This window comes from Giraffa tippelskirchi, chromosome 1 (genome assembly GCF_054371585.1).
Source record: "Giraffa tippelskirchi isolate mGirTip1 chromosome 1, T2T-mGirTip1v1.2.pri, whole genome shotgun sequence".
In the NCBI taxonomy this organism is placed as follows: Eukaryota; Metazoa; Chordata; class Mammalia; order Artiodactyla; family Giraffidae; genus Giraffa; species Giraffa tippelskirchi.
In genome coordinates this window covers 185,740,008-185,764,818 of record NC_137275.1, presented here as the reverse complement: position 1 = coordinate 185,764,818, position 24,811 = coordinate 185,740,008, and the positions used below count along the sequence as shown (strand labels likewise).

Here is a 24,811-nt window from a genome sequence, read left to right as displayed (position 1 = left end):
TTTTTTAAAGTCGTAACCATGACAACAAAGGAGGATGACTCCATGTTGTCAGCAGACATATAGGGCAGGGGTGGGGGTCCAGGTGCGTGTGTGTGTACTAAGTTGCTCAATCGTGTCTGATTCTGTGTGACCTCATGGACTGCAGCCCGCCGGGATCCTCTGTCCGTGGGATTCTCCAGGCAAGTAAGTATACTGGAGTGGGTTGCTGTGCCCTCCTCCAGGGGATCTTCCCTAGCCAGGGGTTGGACCCATGTCTCTTACATCTCCTTCATTGGCAGGCAGGCTCTTTTACCACTAGTGCCATCTGGAAAGCCCAGGTACCTTGCTCTTAATGGAGGGGTCTGGTGAGGTGCACACCCACCTGCTTATTCCTGAGTAGAACCCCATGGTCGCAGAGTCTGTGTGTGGCTCAAAGTGAGAAGAGCCTGGTGTGAGAGCTAGATGTTTGATTGAAGCTGTTAGAGTAGAGGTGGATTCAAGCTTTGTGGTGCTTCAGGCTAATGTGATCTTTTAAGAAAAAGAATACAGAATTTTGTGAATAAATTTGGATATTGAACTTTGGAATGGATCATGGACGTGAGAAGCTCTGAAGCTTAAACTCTGTTAGCTTCATGGTGAGTTCCCCTTGACTTGGGAGACTTCCAAGAAGCTCAGGAGAGGCTCGTGGGTATTGAGTCTGTGTGCTGTGCTATGCTCTGTGTGTGTGTGTGTGTGTGTGTGTGTATGTGTGTGCATGTACTGCACTGATGTATGAGGGTGAGCTAGGAAAAGGGGGAACTCAGGACTGGGTATTTTTTAGATTGTGTTCCATCCAGCAGGGAGCTCACATGAAGAAGGGTCCTAAGAACATGTGTCATGTCCTTACCCTGGAAGTTAGCTGGTGCACCTATCTGAGATAAGATTGGCATAAACTTTTGTTCCATGTTTAGAAGGAGCCCAATGCTTTCTCCAAGACTTCTGCAAATCCCTGAAGGACATACATTCCCACAGTCCCTGAGCCTGTGCTGTCACCAAATGAGTTGTGGATCCTCTCTATTTTTCCTCCATCTCGTATGGACTCAGGCATGGAACTCATGCTCTTCCTATGAGTTACACAGATGTGTAAACACTCACTCACACCCACAAGTCTTTATGTAGGAGGCAGATTTTACTGAATAAAAGATGGATATAATGGAGTGAAAGTGAAAGTCGCTCATTCATGTCTGACTCTTTGTGACCCCATACACTGTAGTCCGCCAGGCTCCTCTGTCCACAGGATTTTCCAGGCAAGAATCCTGGAGTGGGTAGCCATTTCCTTCTTCAGGAGATCTTCCCGACCCAGGGATTGAACCCATGTCTTCTGCATTGGCAAGGGGATCTGAATTACAGGTGGATTCTTTACTGTCTGAGCCACCATGGAAGCCTATATTGGAGTAACAAACAATTTAGAATTGAACGTTAGCCATCTCGAATTACCATTTCACTTGGCCTTCCCCTCTTCCTTCCTGCCTTTCTTTCTCTACTCTGCTCTTCCCTTATTCCCAACTCTTGTTCCTTGCAGTTTAATGATATCTTTTGATCCTTGTAATCCAGTGCCTTCTGGGACTTACTTTCCAAGCCAAGTGTATTAACTAGTGCTGTGTAACAAACCACCCCCCAAATTCTATGTCTTTGACAACAATCATTTATTATTTCTGATGAGTCTATGGATCAGCTGGGTGGTCTGGCTGACCTTGGCTGGGAACGTTCATGTATAGATTGTCAGCTCATGGGTCCTCTTGGTTGGTCAAGGATGCCTTTGACTTTCTTCCATGGGTCTCTCATCCACTCTCAGGCCAGTCCTTGACATGTTCTCATGGTGGTGGATAGGCAGGATAGAAAACAGAGTGAAGATGTGCAAGATTTTTTCCAGCTTCTGCTTCCATCTCTTTGCTATCTTCTCATTCACATGGCCCTGCCTGGAGTCAGTGTGGGAAGCACTGCAGAAGGACATAGCTACACACAGCATGGGAAGCTGGGGATGTTAGTGTAATCCATCATTCACACCATGTCTTCCAAGAAGTATTTTCCTAAGCAAAGACTGTTCCCTCTCTAGGAGGCATCCTGGTTCCAGCTGTTAAGACAATAGTTTGTTTCACTCTGCTACATCTGGTTCCTGCTTTGCATCTTATTACACAACAAAATAGCCCAGGGTATTATGCTTTATGGGGGCTTAAGTGTTTCTGCATGAAAGGCAAATATTTGTAGGTCATTGATTTATTTCCCTAAATCTTATGGGCAGAACTAACCTCTTTTTAGTTTTAAGAGTCCTGCCTAAGTTCCAACGACTGTTGTTGTTTTTTAATTTTTATTGGAGTATAGTTGCTTTTTAGGCTTCCCTCATGGCTCAGATGTATATAATCTGCCTGAAATGCAGGAGACCCAGGTTTGATCCCTGGGTTGAGAAGATCCCCTGGAGGAGGGCATGGCAACTCACTTCAGTATTCTTGCCTGGAGAATTTGATGGACAAAGGACCCTGGTGGGCTACAGTCTATGGGGTCACAAGGAGTCGGACATGACTGAGCAGCTAACTCTATAGTTGTTTTACCGTGTTGTCTTAATTCCTACTGTACAGCAAAGTGAATCAGCTATATGTATACATATATCCCTTCTTTTTGGGATTTAGGTCACCCTAGAGCATTGAATAGAATTCCCTGTGCTATACCATAGGTTCTTCTCATTAATTACCTATTTTATACATCTTATCAATAGTGTATATATGTCAATCCCCATCTCTGGAGAACAGAGGAAGGAGATAAAGCTGAAGTTACTTTGCCAGCACTTCATATCCCTTGGCCAAAAGGAGACATTGAGGAAATACAAAAAAATCCTGGTGATTCTGAATTCTAAGAACGCTTAGACTATACACGCTCCACAAATTAGTACAAGGGCACACTGGACATCCATTGTCAATGCAAGTCTTGGGCAAGTCTCACTAAGGAGGACATTTGGGAGTTTGGAAGATGAAAATCAGGGTTTCTTCCTCACTGTTCTCATTTTATAGGAGAAGGTATAAGCTTGAGTGTGGGGATTCTGTTCTGCATGCTTCCCTTCACCACATCCTTCTTAATCGAGGTGTGTGTGTGTGTGAGAGAGAGAGAGAGAGAGAGAGAGATGGCGTGCATATATTCATATGTCTATACACATATATCAACATACCTTGGGGCTTTATGCTGAGAGACATTCAGCTTTGACACTGCTTTGCTCTGCTTTGTGTTAAGCCAGACAATAAAAGAAATGATTAGGGGCTTTCAGAGCAAGCACATGACAATAGGGAAAGGTGAATGTGGGCTGATTGAAGCTCCATTTCCCCATTTCCTGCTGAGTGGGGAAGGGCAGCCCAGGCTGATCCAGCACCTGCATTTTGCAGGACTAGTCCTAGGCTGAAATCTTCTCTTCATTTCTCTTCCCTTACTTCCCCTCCCCTACTTCCCCCTGCCCACCCCAGGGCCCTCAGGGTTGGTTAAATTTAGTGTTCTGGTGAATCCAAATCCATGCGATTTCTTCCAGGACTGTGAATCTAAATGTCACCCTCACTGAACAATTACTAACACATTGTGCTGATGGGGGTTGTTCAAAAGCTGCATGACTGGGAGGAGAAGGAAAAAGGAGGTGAGTCTGGGGAAGGTGCACAGAGGAGGAAAGAAGAGAGGTTTGGGGAGATGATGAGTGTGATTTCTTCTCCCATGGTCTCCCCCAAAACCAGCCCAAATGAAGTCAACGAGGATATAGCTCCTGGAGCAAACCTTGTTGAGTTGCAGCACCTATATAGGAAACTTGAGAAATATCCAGGCACTCAGAGATTGGAGTGGTTGTTTGTTATAAAGCTCTCCTCCCCTTCTCTCGAAACTTAGACAGGGCATTCCACTTGGAGTTGCGTGGGACTGCTATTAGACTCGGAGATTCTCCTGAGGGATGTCCTGGGTTCAGGGGAGTTGGGGACAGGGTGGGGTAGGGTGAACAGCCATGAAGTGAAGCCACAGATGAAGACCTTCATCTGTGCACAGCCACCTGTCAATTGTGTGACCAGGATTTACTACTTTGTTTTTCTTATTTTGTTAAATGGGGACAAATATCTGTTCTGCCCACTTTGCAGGGTATTGTGATAACCAAATGAGATGATGTAGGAGGAGCTCTTAAAAAGAGCTCATCTGGGCTCCATTTGTGGAAGAAACTCACGCCATGTCTGGCTCGAGGTAAGTGGACATTTCGAAAGCTAGGGAGGCATGCAGGCCCTCAGCTCTGGGGCGACTTCTGGGATAAAACCCAGCCCCACCCATGGCTGACTAGCTTTGTGACCTCAAGGAAGTCCCCATGTCCCTTGGGTGCTTCAGTTATATAATCTGGAAAAAAGAGAGAATAACCATCCGTACCTCTTAAGGTCATTGTGAGATTTATTTTAAAACAAATTTTTTTTGACTTGGACCATTTTTAAAGTCTTTATTGAATTTGTTACAATATTGCTTCTGTTTCATGCTTTGTTTTTTTGGCCAAAAGGCATGTGAGATCTTAGCTCCCCTACCAGTGACTGAACTCGCACCCTTTGCACTGGAAGGCAAAGTCTTAACCACTGGATCACCAGGGAAGTTCCCTCTTGTGAGATTTAAATCAGTTAAAGCATTTAAGTGCTTGTGTATCTGATGTACTTGGTCGCTTAGTCGTGTCTGACTCTTTGTGACCCCATGGACTGTAACTCTCCAGGCTCCTCTGTCTGTGGAATTATCCAAGCAAGAATATTGGAGTGGGTTGCCATTTCCTCCTCCAGGGAATCTTCCCAACCCAGGAATCAAACCTTCATCTCCTGCATTGGCAGGCAGAGTCTTTAACACTGGCCACCATTTAAGTGCTTAACACGTAGCAAATAATAAGCCTCAGTCAAGACTGGCTCTTATGATATATCTTTCCTGGGATATTCTGCTTTGGGACCACAGAGTCTGTTCTAGAAAGATTTTCAGGGGATGATCTTGGGAACTGGAATTAACATGTGCAACATTCCCAGCCACACACTGGACCTGCCATCATGGTGCCTCAAGTGTGCTGTTTCTGTCCTCCTTTTTCACATTTGACCTCTCATTCTACTGACCTGTGGGCCTTCTACTGGGTGAGTGAGAAAGAAATCACTCAGAAAGACCCTGATGAGAAACGGTATCAGTGATCTATTGTTACTACCCCATAATATGCAATCCCATATTCTTCAGCCCTGCTCAGAATACTTCCTCATGCTTTTTGGCCTTAATAAGAAAGGAACCCATAATTGACAAGTACGTATTGCTATATTTAAAACAGATACACAACAAGGACCTGTATAGCACAAGGAACTCTGATCAATACTCTGTAGTGACCTAAATGGAGGGCTTCCTTGGTGACGCTAGCAATGCCTGGTGCCTGCCAATGCAGGAGAAGTAAAGGACATGGGTTCGATCCCTGGGTTGGGAAGATCCCCTGGAGGAGGGCATGGCAACCCACTCTAATATTCTTGCTTGGAGAATCCCATGGACAGAGGAGCCCGGGGGGCTACGGTCCATAAGGTCAGACACTACTAAAGTGACTTAGCACGTGATCTAAATGGGAAAAGAGTTTGAAAAAGAATAGATACATATGTGTATATAACTGAATCATTCTATTGTACACCTGAAACTAATACAACATTGTTAATCAACTGTGCATGTGTGCTCAATACATGCTCAGTTGCTCAGTAGCATCTGACTCTTTGTGACCCCGTGGACGGTAGCCCACCAAGTCCCTCTGTCCATGGGATTCTCCAGGCAAGAATATTGGAGTGGGTCACCATTTCCTACTCCAGGGAATCTTCCCGACCTGGCCGCATACCAATATAAAACAAAAATAAAAATAAATAAATATATTATTTTCTAATTGTTTCTGGTTAAAAAAAGAAAGAAATCAATAAAGAGCCAACAGCACTCATCCTCCTCCACACAGAGAGCTTGGGAGAACTCACCTCTCTGGGCCTCAGTTTCCTCATCTATTAAATGAGGTCTTCACCAGGGACCCTTCTACCGACCCATGACAGCTTTGAATTCACTGTTGCCAGCAAATGACAGGCCCTGGCCCCTTTCCCTGTCTGTGTCACTGGTTATTTTACTTCCCTTTCTGTTTATTTCTTCCTCATGAGCACACCAAGTGTTTCTGTCATTTCTGAGAATCCAATAAACTGCATTATTGGGAGGAGACAGGGAGTAACACACACAGGCAAAAATCTGCTGTTTTCACATGAATGCTCAAGGCAGTCAGCCATGATGGGAAATGAAATATGTGGAAAAGTACAGGGTGAATAAAGAGGGCTTTAGCGAAATGATGAGTATTTTATCGCTTGTGCCTGCACGTGATGCTGTGTCAATCTGTTAGCCCAGAGGCTGCCGCATGTCCCTGAGTGGCTTCTGCCATGGAGGTCTTACTTTCAGTCTCCCAAACAGGTTGCATTCTGATGCTGAAGGACTCTTGGCATTTACCAAGGATCCCTAAGGATAGAGCAAGGAGAGGAGGGGGCGAGCCTGGCAGGGGGATTCAGATCAGGCATCCGGAGTCATTTCCATGATGTAGAGGATGCTGAGACGTGGTCCACACACTCTCCTTTGCCAACTGATGGAGTGGAAAGGACTCTTAAAACACAGCCCTGATGACCCCAGATCACAGCTTCTCTGTTCAGTGTCAGCCTGGCTTAGTACCAGGTCCAGGGTACTTAGAATCAAGAACTGTGTTCAAGTTACTCAGATACTGACACTCACTGTGGCTGGACCAGGTGACAGAGATCAGTCAGCCCGTCTCCTGCTCCCAGTGAGTGTCACTGACCCAGGGACTAAAGCTCGTGATTTTACCAAGAAGACAGTGCCTATATATTTTCACTCTAGGCATAGGTTTGTTTCTTTTTTTAAGTTAAAAGCCTTTATTTTCTAGAGCACTTTTAGGTTTAAAAAAATTGAGTAGAAAGTACAGTGAGCTGCCATATATCATTTCCTCTTTCTCTTCTTGGTTTTCCCTATCAACATTTTGCATTAAGGTGGTACATTTGTTACAATTAATGAGACAATATTGAACCATTATTTTTAACTACAGCCCATACTTGACATTAGTTTCACTCTTGATATTGTACATTCTATGGGTTTGGAAAAAATATGTAATGACGTGTATCTACCATTACAATATCAAACAGGATAATAGTTTCATTGCTCCAAAGATCCCCTGTGCTCTGTCAGTTTATCTATCTTTTCTCTCCTTTGCAACTTCCTGGCAGCTACCAATCTTTTTATGTCTCTGGTAGTTTTACCTTTTCCATAATGTCATAAGGCTGAAATCATACAGCATGTCACCTTTTCAAGTTGGCTTTTTTCACGTACTCATAGGCACGTAAGTTTCCTCCATGTCTTTTCATGACTGTATAGCACATTTCTTTTTATTGCTGAATAATCTTCCATTGTCTGTATGTATCACAGTTTGTTTATCCATTGCTCTGTCGAATGTCATATTTGCTTCCAGGTTTTGGCAATTATAGGTAAAGCTTCTATAAACTTATGTATGGGTCTTCGTGTGGGTATGATTTTCCAGCTCATTTGGGTACATAGAAAGCAGTGCAATTGCTGGATGGTGTCGTAAGAGTATGTTTAGTTTTTTAAGAAACTGCCAAACTTTCTTTCAAAGTGGCTGTACCATTTTGCATTACCACTAGCAACAAATTAGAGTTCCTGTTGCTCCATGTTCTTGCCAACATTTGATGCTGTCAGTGTTTTGGATTTGGGTCATTCTAATAGGTGTGTAGTCGTGGCTCATTAACTTAATTTTCATTTTCCTGATGACATATGATGTTGAGCAAGTAGGAACAATGTCTATATATTTTCCACTCTAGGAATAGTTTTAACAAGCTCATTTATCTTCCCTACCCCATCCCCAGCCAATAGAAAATTAGGGTGAGTCTGTGGCCAGGATGAGAGAAGCAGGCTCACAGCTGCTCAGAGCCGTGAGTCCTGGGTTAGGACTCAGAAGACCTGAACACTGGTCTTATCTCTGCTTCTCTGTGCTGCTTGATCTGAGATGTCACTTCACTTTTGGAGCTCAGCCTCCTCACCTGCAAAACATGACTCTTGTATTGGATCGAGGGTTGGAAGGGCTTCTTTTCAGTCAGCACCATCAGCTGGAATGAATGGGGAGAGGCATGCAAGGCTCTGTGTTGTGATGGAGAGGTGCTGTCTAGCCACACACCTGCCCTTCTTGAGAATGATCTTAACTTCACATCCTGTTTACAACTCCATGCAATTTAAGTGACAACTGACAGTCTAGCAAAGAGAAAGAGAAGACAGATGTTAAAACACAGATGCCGTGGCTCAAAAGTTCCCTAGTGGGCAGCCTGTGTTGTGGAGTCATTCCAATAGAGTGTAAACATCACAGGCTGGACCGTGAGCTCTGCCAGGAGGAGAGAAATCCACCCATCTGTCCTCTGGTGCCCAGAGCCCTGCATGGGAAGGTACCTTGCTTATGTTTCCTGAGCTTCTTGCAGATGCCAAGCATGGTTCTAGGCACCGAGGACAAGGCAGGGAGCAGAGACACAAAAGACCCCATCTTCATGGCGCTTCCATCACAATCATGTGGGTGAATAACCAAAAAGACTAATTTGTGCTCTGTGTATTCTGTTTCTAAAAGCAGGGAGTTTCATCCTATTTAGAAAAATGACCACTCTGTACATTGAAAATTAAAATGAATTTGGGGCCCCAGAGCACCTCATAACATAAAGGTGCTGACACAGTGGCTGTGAAGGCTTTGATATGTTTTTCTGGCCAAGCAGATGGATGGCTGCATCCTGTTGTATCAGCCTGACCTCAGCCCAGGCCAGGTCCCCAGCAGGGCTCCAGGAGCCTTTGCAGTCCCAAGGGCTTCAGGCCCCCAATCCTCTGAGAGTGTAGGGGAGTCTGGGCAGGACTCCTTCCCAGTATGATCCCGGTTTCCAAGAGAGGAGGCCTAGGTTCCTCTGAGGACTGATGTCCCACAGCAAGCGAGCTATACACAGCCTGTGGCAGCTGCGGATGGTGAGGCTGCCGTGAGCTCTGGCCTGAGGCCTTATCTCCCCACAATGTCCCAGGGAGATTATTAAACCTACTTGAAGAGCCAGTCACTTTCCTAGTTTCAGAATTGTGTGTAAGGAGTGGAAAAAGTCTAAGAAAGCAAGGAGATGCTTATCGGGGTTTGTGTGCTTGGTGAACTCTTCCTTCTTAGCTGAGTAGTTTGGTAATGGCTTTCTTTGTGGCAGAATGAGATAAATTCCCCTGTTTTTTTCATCCTGAACACTTGCGGTGAGTAGTGGCCTTGGCCCTGTTGGGAGGGACAGGAGGAAGGCTTCAAATAAGAGAAGGATGACCCTCGAGGTCTGGACTGTGCAGGTAGCTCCTGAGTTGCTGGAGGGTCTCTGGGCACTCATGTGGCCATCCCTGAGGACAGGACAACTGGCTGGAAAGTGACGGGTAGGTTAGGATTGTGTGGTTGATAGGAAGTGGTGGTCACAGGGGGAGGAGAGCGAAGCAGAGTTGGAAGGCACTGGGGCACTCCAACTGCAAAAACTAACAGCAGTGGAAGAGTTGGAAGAATTACAGCTCAGCATGATGGGGCAGGGCTATTTAGTGTAGAATAAATGGCTCTGAAGCCTCTAGAATTCTCCAGGGCCACTCTGTGAATACTCAACTATTAGCACTTTCACAGACATGATACCTTTTATTTGTGACGGTGGCTGGGTGATGGGGACCAGAGGGGACCAAACTGCAGAGCATTTTGATTTGGGATCCAGTGTCATTTCCACTACACCTGAGCTGCTGCCAGTCACTGAAAAATGATGGAGTCATAATGGAGTCAGAATGTATGGGGAATTAATTTTACCCAAATGATAGAAGGAAAGAAAGGAAGGAAGAAGAAAAAGAAAGAGAGAAATGAAGGAAGGAAGAAAAGAATGAAAGACAAAAAGAAAGGAAGGAAAGAAAAAAGAAAGACAAAAGTGATAGGACGAGAAAGAAAGCAATAAAGAATGATAGAAAAGAAGAAGGAAGGAAAGAAAGAAAAGAAAGAACAAAAGAAAGTAAGTTTCTGCTTAAGAACATCAGTTTCAATTATCTGGAAACTTTGCTCACCTGTTCTTTGATTTCCAACAAAGAGGCATCAATGAAGCATGATTGTGGTTCAGTGTTTGTAGTCAGTTCCTGGTGAAGTCATTACACCAGGAGGCATGAAGCACACACCCAGCTAGCCCCCATAAATCACACATTCAAGTGCACGCAACAGGGGACAGCTCAACACGTGGTAAAGATGCTCCTGCTGGTCTGTATCTTCACCTGGATTAGGACTCTGCTAACAAGACGAGGCTGCCTCTTGCAAGCAGGTGTGGGCCTGTGTGGCCCACACAGTCCATTCCCATGATGATGAGACTGATAAAGACAGTGGCTAATGCGTGATTGTTTACTATGTGGCAGGCGCTGCTCCCAGAGCTGTGTGCGCAGTAAGTTATTTCAACTTTACGAGGGCCCTCTGAGGCAGGTCCTGTTTTATCAGCATCAATCAAGATGAGGACACTGAGGAACAGAGAGACACGCTGAAAGGGTTTGATGCCGTTGTTCAGATGACATCTGTCCTGGGCCAGGTAGAGAGATGGACTTCTACTTGGAGTTCAGCCAAAACTTGATTCCTTGGTCCATTGCTTCCCTCCCTCCTTCCTTTCTTTTCTTCCTTCTTCTCTTCCTCCCCATTCCCTTCCTTCCATCCTTTTTTTTCATCCTGCCACATTTCTTGCTTGTTGACTAATTCCAATAACTATGCATGGTTCTAGGAATACAGGAATGAAAAAGCAGTGGCTCATACCTTTAAGGAATTCAATATCTGGGCGGAATTCAGGGCTTAGCAAGGAGGTGCAGTCGTGGGTGTGAGGGGAAATGAGTTAATCAGCCCATTTCCTACCAAGATGGAATGAATGATGGTTAGAGTGGAAGGGGAGTGTGGGCTACCTGTAGCTGGTAGGGAAAAACAGAAAATGGATGGTGATGGGAAAATATCAAAGGATTTTTTTTGGATAGGGACACCTTCATTTATTTTTATCTTTTGGCCACTCTTTACAGCATGTGAGATCTTAGTTCCTTGATGAGGGATTGAACCCATACCCCCTGCACTGACTGCACAAAGTCTTAACCATTGGACCACCAGGGAAGTCCCTCAAAGTGTATTAAGAGTTTTGCAGCTTAGTGCATGCTGGCCTGGCATGGACTCCTCTGTGACACTGTTGGAGTTGTTTTGAGGTGTGCAGGGCATGGACTGTTAACGATGCTGCTCTGATGCTTGAAGCAGGCAGTGGGTGGAAGGACTGTGCTCATAAAGGAACTAGACTGAAACGGTAAACTTTTCATGTGAGAGAAGATGATGAGGGAAGAGAAATTCCCTCATGAGTCCACAGGGCTTTGGGTAAAAGGCAATGTTTTGGGGAAATATCTGCTCCTTTTATCAGTCGGTTCATTCATAGATGCTTCTTGGAGCAGAAACAAGGCAGTTCCTAAAGGCTGGGTAGGGGGATAGGCACAGAGAAGCAGAGCTGGGGGCCCTATCCACAGAGTCCTATGGTCTGAGGCCAGGTCAGGGCGCGAGGCAGGGAGTTACCAGGTGTGAGCTCTCCAATGCACCCAGTGCCCGCTATGCCATGCCTGGGGTGGGAGAGGCAGGCTGGACTGGGCTGGGCTAGCAGGTGAGCAAGTGGCGGCGGTGGCCCTTTTAATTTTTATTTTATATTTTGGCCATGCCACATGACATATGGGATCTTAATTTCTTTACAAGGCATAGAACCCAGGCCTCCTGCATTGGAAGTGGGAAGTCTTAACCACTGGACCACGAGGGAAATCCCAGGGAAGGATTCTTGAAGGAGGTGGACCTTAAGGGAAGAGTAGGATTGAGTTGGTGGCAGAGAGGATATTTTGGGCTGAGTTGCTGAGAAAACAGTTTCTTCAGCATCCCACAGAGTGGAAGTGAAGAGAGGCAGAGGGAAACAGCAGATGGGCAGGGGGTGCGTGGGGGTAGGGACATTGTGGACTGCCTCTCCCTCCTGGAACAGGTATGAGGACCCAGGACTCACTGACCTCCAGCACTGGTGAAAAGGGTGTGATGTGGGAGGTGGAGACTGGGAAGTATATTCAGGAGGGAAGTCTAGTCTGGTGGTAAAATAGTTACTATTTTGCAAAGACTCAAAGGAAAGATTCCCTTCCTTTGGGCCATTCTGGGGGAACAGAGCAGGACTGCAAGTCTGCAAGAAGGTCTGCAGAAGCTCATGGCTCTGGTAGGACAGCAGCATCTACTCTGTCAGGTGCTGTTCTGTCCCTGGCTTTCATTCGTCTGTGTATGTGTTACTCTCTGTTGGTTAGTCTGTCTGTCTTTCCAGGCCTGGTTTTCCTTGCATCACCAATCACTTTCTGTTTTGGAGCATCTGTCAATCCTTCCTCTCTCCTCCAGGCTTTTTGCCATGTTTGTCACATTGCACATGCATGTGTTTGCATGTACATGCACGTAGCAGGGTTGGGGGAGGATTCTTGGTGATGTCAGGTTGACCTGTATTTTGAGGACACGAGACTATTAGAGATTTAATGCTTGGACAACGGTTAGTGCACAGACCCCATTTTAGAAACACATGCAGAATGCTCCCACTTCTGTGTTTATGTGTGGGAGCATTGCATTTGTGTGTGCGTGTGTGTGGCATATACAGGTGTGCACATGTGTATGTGTTTGTGTGTGCATGTGTGCATGCTCAGCGTCATCTGGAATGAAGCCATCCCAGCCAAGCACAAGAAAGAAGAGAGAGCAGGGTCTTGTTCAAAAGGAAATTGGGCCATTTTTCCCTCTCTTACCTTCCAAGAGCCGTGGGACAAGGGGCAAAGGAGCAGTGTGTTGCCCCTAAAGGAAGCGGTTTTCTATTCTCTTGGAAGATCAGCCAGTCAGCAGGCCTGGGAGCAGATGTCATTCCCAGCTCCCTGCTGGGTCTCGGTCTAGGGTCTAAACCAGTGTGAGATGTGGTCTCTTAGAGAACTTACACAGTCTCTTTCTTTGTAGAAGACTGTGCTCAATGAGGGAAAACAGTCCAGCTTCCTAACATATGAGTGAGGGGGCCACCTTGGCCACAGGTGACAAGTTGGACCAGACAACTTTTCTAGAATCTCCTGGCTCTGAGGCTCTATGATGTGGTGATTCAGACCCTTCAGTGGGCATTTATACCTCCACACGCCCTGACCCCTACATGCCTTGCTGGCCACACCTTCTATGCTGCCCCCAAATCATATCCTTCTTGGAAACCCAACCTCCTGCCATCCCCCTCCCTTTTTACCCACTGCTCAAACCTCTTGCCACCCCCCCTCCTTTTTTACCTATTACCCAACTTCCTGACTTCCACACTCCCACCCCACCAGGGCCACTGACACCATCTCTCCTCCCTGTTGGCGCCCTGGCCTTGATCCTTCTGTAAGCTGTATCACTCTAGACCAGTCATCAGTCACCTGAATAAGGCTTCCCTGTCCCCCAGCACACTCCCCAGTGGACAGCAAGCTAGGCAAGACCCATGTCATGGATGTCTCTCCATCTCTATAGTGCCTGCCTAGCATGGCCCTTCTCATCCAGAAGATGTGCCACAAACATCTGTTGGATGAGCGTGGAAGTTCAAAGTCAAGTCAAGGGATTCAGAATGAGCATGATGTATATGGGGAGAAAGGAGTGGCACCCTACTCCAGTGTTCTTGCTTGGCAAATCCCATGGACAGAGGAGCCTGGGGGCTACAGTCCATGGGGTCACAAAGAGTGGGACATGACTGACTAACACACACACACAGTGTGTGTGGATGGGAGAGTGAGACATCTCCTGCTTTCAAAACAGACATGATGGAGCAACTGAGTTTGATGCCTAGCCCCATATGACTCTCCTCTCATGGAGAATTTCAACCCGTAGTTTTAGCCCCAGGACCCTCCAGCCTCATTCTTGTGCCCTTTTTGACCATAACTTGGTAGACTTCTGAATCCCGGTGTTGAGCTGTGTGATTTCCTGTCCTCAGTCTTATCTGGCATCTCTGGAGAGGAGCTCGTGGTGGGTCTGAGAGAACCCCCGGAGACTCCTGGCACTCCCAGGCCAGCAGTAGGGTGCCATCCTTTTGTTCAGAGCACACAGCATGGATGCACGGCGTGTCCAGGATCCCAGCCTGCTGGGGTGAGCACTGCCTTGGCCCTTATAACCTCGGGACAAGAGCCTGAACCTTTCCGATGTCCTGTCTTGCTTATTTTTATAGCGATGTTCTGTGTGAACTAAAAATGCTGCTGAGGTCACCTCTTCCAGCCTGAAAGCAAACCTGGAAATCTGCATGGCCTGCCATGAGCTGCTCTGGCCTTCAGGGTTCTGAGTGTCAAGAAGGGGGCTGGATGGGGATGGGACTAGCTGGTGACTTACACCAGCAGGTAGGTGCCGCTTCCATGGCGATGTCAGGCAGGTGCTGATTCCTGATTCCCTCTGCCGGGTGTGGGGACTGAGGGGTGCACGCCTGGGCTGGAAGGGAGGAAAGGAATGGGGGGCTGTCTCTCTCCTCTGTATAATAGCCTCCTTCTGACAAGGAGCTTCTGTTCTCTTCCACTGGAAAGCTTTTAAGAACGCTGAAAAGGACAGGCAATTACAGGAAGGTTAGGTGCGCCTGATTGGATGTTGTTACAAATCACTCATTGTCATATACGGGCGTTTGGAAAGGAGGCCATTGGGGACTGATTGCCGTTTAGGGTAAGTGATTTCTGTTTAGAGTGAGCAAGCAGATGAAGGCTTGGCTGGCTTTCGCTGTCCTCTCTCCTTGTTTGCTGTTGTGTTGACGGTTTTTCTTGGCAAGGAGGGGATGTTGGAGATGGGTGTACAAATGAGAAGGGGCTACAGATCAGCCTTGCAATCCCACCTCTGCCTCATCCTAGTCTCTATCCTACTGATGGGGAAAGTGAGTCTATGGAACCAGGAAGAGATGGTCCAGTTTCACAAGGTGGGTTAGTGGAGGTGCTGGACTAGAGCCTGTATCCAGACCTCAGGCCATCTTCTTGCTGACAGCAATGCCCCAAGCTGATGGCCCACATGGGGACCTGGTGTTTCTCTCCACTCACTGTGTATGTCGTTGTGTGGTTTGAACATCTCACGTGGCAGCCCTTGCAACTCCAGGCACCATGCCTAACTGCACCCACAATCTGTTCCTCTGGATCCTCTCCTATACTGTCGCTTGGGATTTCCCTTGACCTCATGATGTCCCCAGGAGGCAGGAGGCAGGGTACACAGCTGGACTGTCCTGATGTTCCTAACTCTAGCGCTCTGTCTCTCTCACTCACACCCCCTCCCTCCCATACCTCTTCTACTACTGTGTCTGGAACACCACCATCATGGGGGAACATCCTTGGATCTTGAAATCTATTCCATCTTCTGTTGTTGTTCAGTCTCTAAGTCACGTCCGACTCTTTTGCAGCCCCATGGACTGTAGCCCAACAGGATCCTCTGTCCATGGAATTCTCCAGGCAAGAATGCTGGAGTGGGTAGCCATTCCCTTTTCCAGGGGATCTTCCCAACCCATGGATCAAATCTGGATCTCCTGCATTGTAGGCAGATTCTTTACCCTCTGAGCCACCTGGGAATCCTATATATATATATATGTATATATATAGAGGATTCATATATATATATATATATTTTACTGAATCACTTTGGTGTACACCTAAAACTAACAACATTGTATGTAAATCAACTATACAATTTTAAAAAGGGAAGAAATTAGGAGACAGAGGCAGATATACACAGAGACAGACTATGAGGTGACACAAACAGTGACATGTGAAAGCAGAGATCTGGGCAAGGACGGCAAATGATGGCCAGGCAAGCACCAGAAACTGTAGGAGAGGCCTGGAGCAGGTTCTCCCTAACAGCCCTCAAGAGGAACCAACCTTTCTCACACCTTGATCATGAACTTCCGGTTTCCAGAACTATGAGAAAAGAAATTTCTATTGGTTAAGTCCCCAGTTTGTACTTGTTAAGGTGGCCCTAAGACACGAATACAGTGTCCTTCCTTTCTATTATCTTTCTCTTTTACCTCCCATTATTTAACTGGATACCACAGCCATATTTAATTGGGGTGAAAATCCCCTGGTTGTGTGACAAGTGTTAACGTTATCAGGATTTCTGATAAAACATGTCATGTTATGTAGTAGAGTCTGGGAGACGATCCTAGCATCTCCACTCCCAAGCAAGGAAATCCATCCATTTAACCATTTGACAACCATTTGCAGGGGACTCAGCACAATGCCCTGTGATGGAGACACAAGGACACACAAGACCCTGCCCTGATTCTCAAGGAGCTCACAGTCTGGTGGGGAAGCCACTTGTGCAGGTGGGTAACTGTGGCATCATGGGGGTGAGCACAGAGTGTTATTATGGGAACTCAGAACATGGGAGGGGTCCCAGGAAGAGATGGAAGGAACCAGGGAAGGTGCCTGGAGAAGAAGCCATGGAAGCTGAGTCTTCAAGAGGCTTTCCAGAGCACCAAGTGGGAGAGGCTGTTCCAAGCAGAGGGAGTATCATGAGCAAGAGAACAGGACATGTGACTGTGAGTGTGCACACGTGTGTACATGCGTATACCTATGTGAGTATGTGCACACGTGTGTGAGACAGCCTGTATACATGGACTGTCTATATGACTGTGGTGTCTATATGTCATGGTGACTGTCTACACCATGCCAGCCTCTGTAGGGCATGGCCAGCAGACTTGTGCATGAGCTGAGTGATGCTTGTTTCTAGAATGGATCTGAAATCTGATTCTGAGTCCCTTTCTGGCGTGTGGGCTAAGTCTGGTCCTCTGTCTCCAGCCACCAGAGCTGGTCTCTATCTTGGCAGTGTTCTTTGCTTATACTTTTGAAGAAAAGTCTCTGGAATTCTTTTTCTGATAATCTTCCTCTTTTAGGGAACTTTCCTTTTAATTTCCAATTCTTTAACCTAGGATACCCAAGTTTGTGCAAAAACTTCTTTTGCATCTCTAGACCAGTGTCTTCCCGGCATACACATGTCATCTTTTTAGCGTTTTAAAGAAAGATTTATTTGTTCACTTATTTTATTTTTGGCTTCCCTGGATCTTTGCTGCTGTGCACTCGGGCTATCTCTGGTTGTGGTGAACAGGGGCTACTCTCTAGTTGCAGTGTGTGGGCTTCTCATTGCAGTGGCTTCTCTTATTGTAGAGCACAGCCCCTAGGGTGTGAGGGTTTTAGTAGTTGTGGTACACGGGCTTAGTTGCCTTGTAGCATGTGGGATCTTCCCAGAGCAGGGATTGAACCAGCGTCCCTTATACTGGCAAGTGGATTCTTAACCACTGGACCACCGGGGAAGCCCTTAACTTTTTTATTGGAGAAAGAACACTGATCATTTGGGAGGCTGGGCACATCTCTTAACAATGCTTAGGAGCAATGCTTGCTACTTACTGCGTTAATGTCAGAGGCTGAGTTGGGAGAGTAAGAAAAAGATGTAGGCTTGAAGCAAGAGCCTAACACAAATACTTAGCAACTTGCAAAAAACACCTGAAGCCCAACTTTCTTTTTTTTTTAATTAGTTTATTTTTAATAATAGTTTATTTTTAATAATTTTTAATAATTATTTTTAACTAATAACTTTTAACTATTTTTAACTAATAAAATTAGTTTTATTTTTTAAAATAGTTTATTATCTATTTTTTAACTTTACAATATTGTATTTGTTTTGCCATACATTGACATGAATCCACCATGGGTGTACATGTTTTCCCCCTCCAGAACCCCCCTTCCACTTCCCTCCCCATCCCATCCCTCCGGGCCATCCTGGTGCACCAGCCCCGAGCACCCTGTATGATGCGACGAACCTGGACTGGCGATTCGTTTCACATAGGATAATTTACGTGCTTCAATGCCATTCTCCCGTATCATCCCACCCTCGCTCTCTCCCATAGAGTCCATAATACTGTTCTATTTATCTGTGTCTCTTTTGATGTCTTGCACACAGGGTTATCTTTATCGATTAACTAAATACCATATATATGTGTTAGTATACTGTATTGGTGTTTTTCTTTCTGGCTTACTTCACTCTGTATAATAGGCTACAGTTTCATCCACCTCATTAGAACTGATTTGAATGTATTCTTTTTAATTGAAGCCCAACTTTCACATATGAAACATTCTCACAAAATCAGAGCAGGCGGGGAGGGGGCTAAGATGGCGGAGGAATAGGACGGGGAGACCACTCTCTCCTCCACAAATTTATCGAAAGAACATCTGAACGCTGAGCAAACTTCACAAAACTACTTCTGAACGCTGGCAGAGGACGTCGGGCATCCAGAAAGACAGCGCATTATCTTCGAAAGCAGGTAGGAGAAATTATAAAAGATAAAAAGAGAGACAAAAGGGTTAGGGACGGAGACCCGTCCCGGGGAGGGAGTCGAAAAAGAGGAGCAATTTCCAAGCACCAGGAAACCCTCTCACCGGCGGGTTTGGGGGAAGATTTCGAATCTCGGAGGGCAACATAACTGGGAGAGAAAAAATAAATAAAACCCACAGATTACGTGCCTAAAGGCAACTCCCAGCAAAGAACCCCAGACGCTCGCATCCGCCACCAGCAAGTGGGGGCTGAACGGAGAGGACCGGGCGGCACTGCTTAGGGTAAGGACTGGGCCCGAACGCCTTGAGGGCAATCTGAGGGAGCTAACGTGAGATAGTAACCTAAACTGTGGGACAGCCAGAGAGAGAGAACTATCCCGCGAAAAGCCCAAATCTAAGGCACTGCCGGCCCGCTCACAGAACAAAGGACTGAACGATACCAGAGGAGAGCTAGCCGGCTGCGGACCGCCCCATCCCCCCGCCGGACACAGCGGGCAGGCGGGGCCAGCCAGAGCCGGAAAGGGGCAAACTCGGCCCCAGAGAGGGCACCCCCTACCAAATTGCAAACAGGCTCCCAGTTTCTAAGCAAAGACTGCCTGAGATCCCGGAGGGTCGACAGCCGCCGGGAGGGTCGCAGCCAGAGACCAGCTCCCCAGAACCGACACAAAGCACACCAGAGCGCCGGTAAACTGAGGCGGGGACCAGGGAGGTGATAAGCCGCACCGCCCCAACAGGGGAGAGTGCGTTCGCCAAACTCCTGGCTGCCTGAGCAGCTCCGACCGGGAATGGCACAAACCGTGGGCGCAACCGAGTCTGCGCCTTTGTGGAGTACCTGGGAACCTGAACCTGAGCGGCTTAGACCCGGGAAGTGCACGCATCTCAGGGCCCACTCCCTGGCCGAGAAACCTGAAGCCGGAGCAGGGTAGACAGGGAAAGCACACAGGCCGTGAGCGGGGGCGAACCCAGTGTGGCCGAGACACTGCGAGCTCTCCACACACACGCCAGTGATATTGGTTTGCAGTGTTCCTCCCTCCCCACAGCACGACTGAACAAGTGAACCTAAAGAGACCGCCTCCGCCCCTTTGTGGCAGGGCGGAAATTAGATACTGAAGAGACCTGCAAACAGAAGCCAAATAAACAGAGGGAAGCGCGTTGGAAGTGACAGGCCAACAGATTAAAATCCCTGTAGTTAACACCGACTGCATTGAAAGGGGCCTATAGATCTTGAAAAGTATAAGCAGGAACAAGGATCTATCTGAAACTGAACAGACCCTACACTGCTCACAACAGCCCCAGAGAAAGTCCGGGATATATATTTTTACTATTATCATTTTTTTTTAAATTTTAATTAAAAAAAAATTTTTTTTCTTTCTTTTTTCTTTAAGTCCTCTATTACACCTTTAATTTTCATTTTCATAACCCACTATTACATTCCAAAAAAAAACCCCTATTTTTAAAGCAAACTGCGTACATATATCTTATACCTTTTGTGTTTTCTTTTTTTTACTGTTTTTTTCCTGTTTTACTTTTTTTACTGTTTCTTTTTTTACTGTTTTTTTTTATTATTACACTGTGTTCTTTTTTTATATTGTATGTTTTATAAAAGTCTAACCTCTACTCTAGATTTTTTTTTTTTATATAAATTTATTTATTTTAGTTGGGGGCTAATTGCTTTACAATATTGTAATAGTTTTTGCCATACATTGACATGAATCAGCCATGGGTTTACATGTGTTCCCCTTCCTGGACCCCCCACCCACCTCCCTCCCCATCCCATCCCTCTGGGTCATCCCATTGCCCCGGCCCTGAGCCCTTGTCTCATGCATCGAACATGGAATGGTGTTCTGTTTCACATATGATAATATACATGTTTCAATGCTATTCTCCCAGAACGTCTCACCCTCACCTTCTCCCTCAGAGTCCATAAAATTGTTCTATGCATCTGTGTCTCTTATTCTGTCTCGCATATAGGGTTATCGTTACCATCTTTCAAATTCCATATATATGCATTAGTATACTGTATTGTTGTTTTTCTTTCTGGCTTACTTCACTCTGTATAATGGGCTCCGGTTTCATCCATCTCAGTAGAACCGATTCAAATGTATTTTTTTTTAATGGCTGAGTAATATTCCATTAATCTTTGTTTTACATATTTGATATCAATTTTGTACATTTAAGAACCCAATCTTTAGTACCCATTTTTACTCAGGAGTGTGATTACTGGCTTGATTACTCTCTCCCTCTATTGATGCTCTGTCTTCTGCCCCAGGAAACCTCTATCTCCCACCCTTCTCCTTCTCTTCTCAACCCAATTCTGTGAATCTCTGAGGGTGTTCTGAGTACCGGAGAACACTTCGGGAACAGAATACTGCCCAGATCTCTCTGTCCCCTCTTGATTCCTCCCTTTCTACTCATGCTCACCTCTATTACCTTCCTCCCCCCTCTCTATGTATCTCTGTGAACTGCTCTGAGGGTTCCAGACTGTGGAGAGCACAGAGGGAAGTGCTTACTGACTAGACTGCTCTCTCCACGTTTGAGTCCCCCTCTTCTCCTCCTGGTCACCTCAACCCCCCCCCCACTTCACCTTTCCATGTAACTCAGTGAACCTTGCTGGGTATCCCTCACTGTGGAGAATCTTTTCACCATTAACCTAAAAGTTTTATTATTGATGCTGTATGGATGGAGAAGTCTTGAGGCTACTGCAAGAATAAGACTTAAAGCCAGGGGAAACGTTAATTAATAAGAGATCATCCAATAGCCTCCACATATACACTGAAACCAAGCTCCACCCAAGAGCCAATAAGTTCCAGAGCAAGACATACCATGCAAATTCTCCAGCAACGCAGGAACATAGCCCTGAGCATCAATATACAGGCTGCCCAGAGGCACACCAAATACGTAGACATCTCAAAACTCAATACGGGACACTCCATTGCACTCTAGAGAGAAGAAATCCAGCTCCACCCACCAGAACACCGACACAAGCTCCCCCAACCAGGAAACCTTGACAAGCCACCCATCCAACCCCACCCACAGTGAGGAACGTCCACAATAAAGAGGAACTTCAAACTACCAGAATACAGAAAGGCCACGCCTAACACAGCAATCTAAACAAGATGAAAAGGCAGAGAAATACTCAGCAAGTAAAGGAAAATGAGAAATGCCCACCAAACCAAACAAAAGAGGATGAGATAGGGAATCTATCTGAAAAAGAATTTAGAATAATGATAATAAAAATGATCCAAAATCTTGAAAGCAAAATGGAGTTACAGATAAATAGCCTGGAGACAAGGATTGAGAAGATGCAGTAAATGTTTATCAAGGACCTAGAAGAAATAAAAAGAAGTCAATATATAATGAAGAATGAAATAAAGGAGATAAAAAACACTCTGGAGGGAACCAACAGTAGAATAATGGAGGCAGAAGATAGGATAAGTGAGGTAGAAGGTAGAATGGTGGCAATAAATGAAGCAGAGAGGAAACAAGAAAAAAGAATCAGAAGAAATGAGGAAAACCTCAGGGACCTCTGGGACAATATGAAACGCCCCAACATTCGAATCATAGGAGTCCCAGAAGAAGAAGATAAAAGGAAAGGCCATGAAAAAATACTCGAGGAGATAATAGTTGAAAATTTCCCTAAAATGAGGAAGGAAATAGTCACAGAAGTCCAAGAAACCCAGAGAGTCCCAAACAGGATAAACCCAAGGCGAAACACCCCAAGACACATATTAATCAAATTAACAAAGATCAAACACAAAGAACAAATATTAAAAGCAGCAAGGGAAAAACAACAAATAACACACAAGGGGATCCCCATAAGGATAACAGCTGATCTTTGAATAGAAACCCTTCAGGCTAGAAGGGAATGGCAGGACATACTTAAAGTAATGAAAGAGAATAATCTACAACCCAGATTACTGTACCCAGCAAGGATCTCATTCAGATATGAAGGAGAATTCAAAAGCTTTACAGACAAGCAAGAGCTGAGGGAATTCAGCACCACCAAACCAGCTCTCCCACAAATGCTAAAGGATCTTCTCTAAACAGGAAACACAGAAAGGATGTTTAAACACGAACTCAAAACAACAAAGTAAATGGCAACGGGATCATACTTATCAATAATTACCTTAAATGTAAATGGGTTGAATGCCCCAACCAAAAGACAAAGGCTTGCTGAATGGATACAAAAACAAGACCCCTATATATGCTGTCTACAAGAGACCCACCTCAAAACTAGGGACACACACAGGCTGAAAGTGAAGGGATGGAAAAACATATTTCATGCAAACGGAGACCAAAAGAAAGCAGGAGTGGCAATACTCATTTCAGATAAAATAGACTTTAAACTAAAGGCTGTGAAAAGGGACAAAGAAGGACACTACATAATGATCAAAGGGTGAATCCAAGAAGAAGATGTAACAATTATAAATATATATGCACCCAACATAGGAGCACCACAATATATAAGGCAAATACTAACAAGTATGAAAGGGGAAATTAACAATAACACAATAATAGTGGGAGACTTTAATACTCCACTCACGCATATGGATAGATCAACTAAACAGAAAATTAACAAGGAAACACAAACTTTAAATGATACAATAGACAAATTAGATTTAATTGATATTTACAGGACTTTCCACCCCAAAACAATCAATTTCACCTTTTTCTAAAGTGCACACAGAACTTTCTCCAGGATAGATCACATCCTGGGCCATAAATCTAGCCTTGGTAAATTCCAAAAAATTGAAATCATCCCAGCCATCTTCTCTGACCACAATGCAGTAAGATTAGACCTCAATTACAGGAAAAAAAACTATTAAAAATTCCAACATATGGAGGCTAAACAACATGCTTCTGAATAACCAACAAATCACAGAAGAAATCAAAAAAGAAATCAAATTATGCATAGAAACCAATGAAAATGAAAACACAACAACCCAAAACCTATGGGACACTGTAAAAGCAATGCTAAGGGGAAGGTTCATAGCAATACAGGCGTACCTCAAGAAACAAGAAAAAAATCAAATAAATCAACTAACTTTACACCTAAAGCAACTAGAGAAGGAAGAAATGAAGAACCCCAGGGTCAGTAGAAGGAAAGAAATCTTAAAAATTAGGGCAGAAATAAATGCAAAAGAAGCAAAAGAGTCCATAGCAAAATTCAATAAAACTAAAAGCTGGTTTTTCAAGAAGATAAACAAAATTGACAAGCCATTAGCCAGACTCATCAAGAAACAAAGGGAGAAGAATGAGATCAACAAAATTAGAAATGAAAATGGAGAGATCACAACAGATACCACAGAAATACAAAGGATCATAAGAGACTACTACCAACAGCTATATGCCAATAACATGGGCAACTTGGAAGAAATGGACAAATTCTTAGAAAAGTATAACTTTCCAAAACTGAACCAGGAAGAAATAGAAGATCTTAACAGACCCATCACAAGCACGGAAATCAAAACTGTAATCAGAAATCTTCCAGCAAACAAAAGCCCAGGACCAGCTTCACAGCGGAATTCTACCAAAAATTTAGAGAAGAGCTAACACCTATCCTACTCAAACTCTTCCAGAAAATGGTAAACTTCCAAACTCATTCTATGAGGCCACCATCACCCTAATTCCAAAACCAGACAAAGATGCCACAAAAAAAGAAAACTACAGGCCAATATCACTGATGAACATAGATGCAAAAATCCTTAATAAAATTCTAGCAAACAGAATCCAACATCATATTAAAAAGATCATACATCATGACCAAGTGGGCTTTATCCCAGGAATGCAAGGTTTCTTTAACATCCAACAGCAAATCAATCAATGTAATACACCACATTAACAAATTGAAAGATGAAAACCATATGATTCTCTCAATAGATGCAGAAAAAGCCTTTGACAAAATTCAACATCCATTTATGATAAAAAACCCTCCAGAAAGCAGGAATAGAAGGAACATACCTCAACATAATAAAAGCTATGTATGACAAACCCACAGCAAACATTATCCTCAATGGTGAAAAGTTGAAAGCATTTCCCCTAAAGTCAGGAACAAGGCAAGGATGCCTACTTTCACCACTACTATTCAACATAGTTTTGGAAGTTTTGGCCACAGCAATCAGAGCAGAAAAGAAATAAAAGGAATCCAGATAGGAAAAGAAGAAGTAAAACTCTCACTGTTTGCAGATGACATGATCCTCTACATAGAAAACCCTAAAGATTCTACCAGAAAATTACTAGAGCTAATCAATGAATATAGTAAAGTTGCAGGATATAAAATTAACACACAGAAATCCCTTGCATTCCTATACTCCAATAATGAGAAAACAGAAAGAGAAATTAAGGAAACAATACCATTCACCATTGCAACAAAAAGAATAAAATA

The 24,811-nt window shown here is 44.8% G+C and overlaps 1 protein-coding gene across 2 annotated transcripts in view; it reads left to right on the top strand.

Annotated features, from left to right (window-relative positions):
- Positions 1-24,811, top strand: part of LOC145538615 (dynein light chain roadblock-type 1-like) — a 518,123-nt gene that overhangs the window by 103,260 nt on the left and 390,052 nt on the right. The window contains exon 14 of one of the 2 annotated variants that reach the window (XM_081570951.1): positions 16,321-16,421. The exons of the other annotated variant lie outside the window; for it this stretch is intronic. The gene's annotated coding sequence lies outside the window, so the exon portion shown is untranslated. The remainder of the gene's footprint in view (positions 1-16,320; positions 16,422-24,811) is intronic. 2 annotated transcript variants of the gene reach the window in all.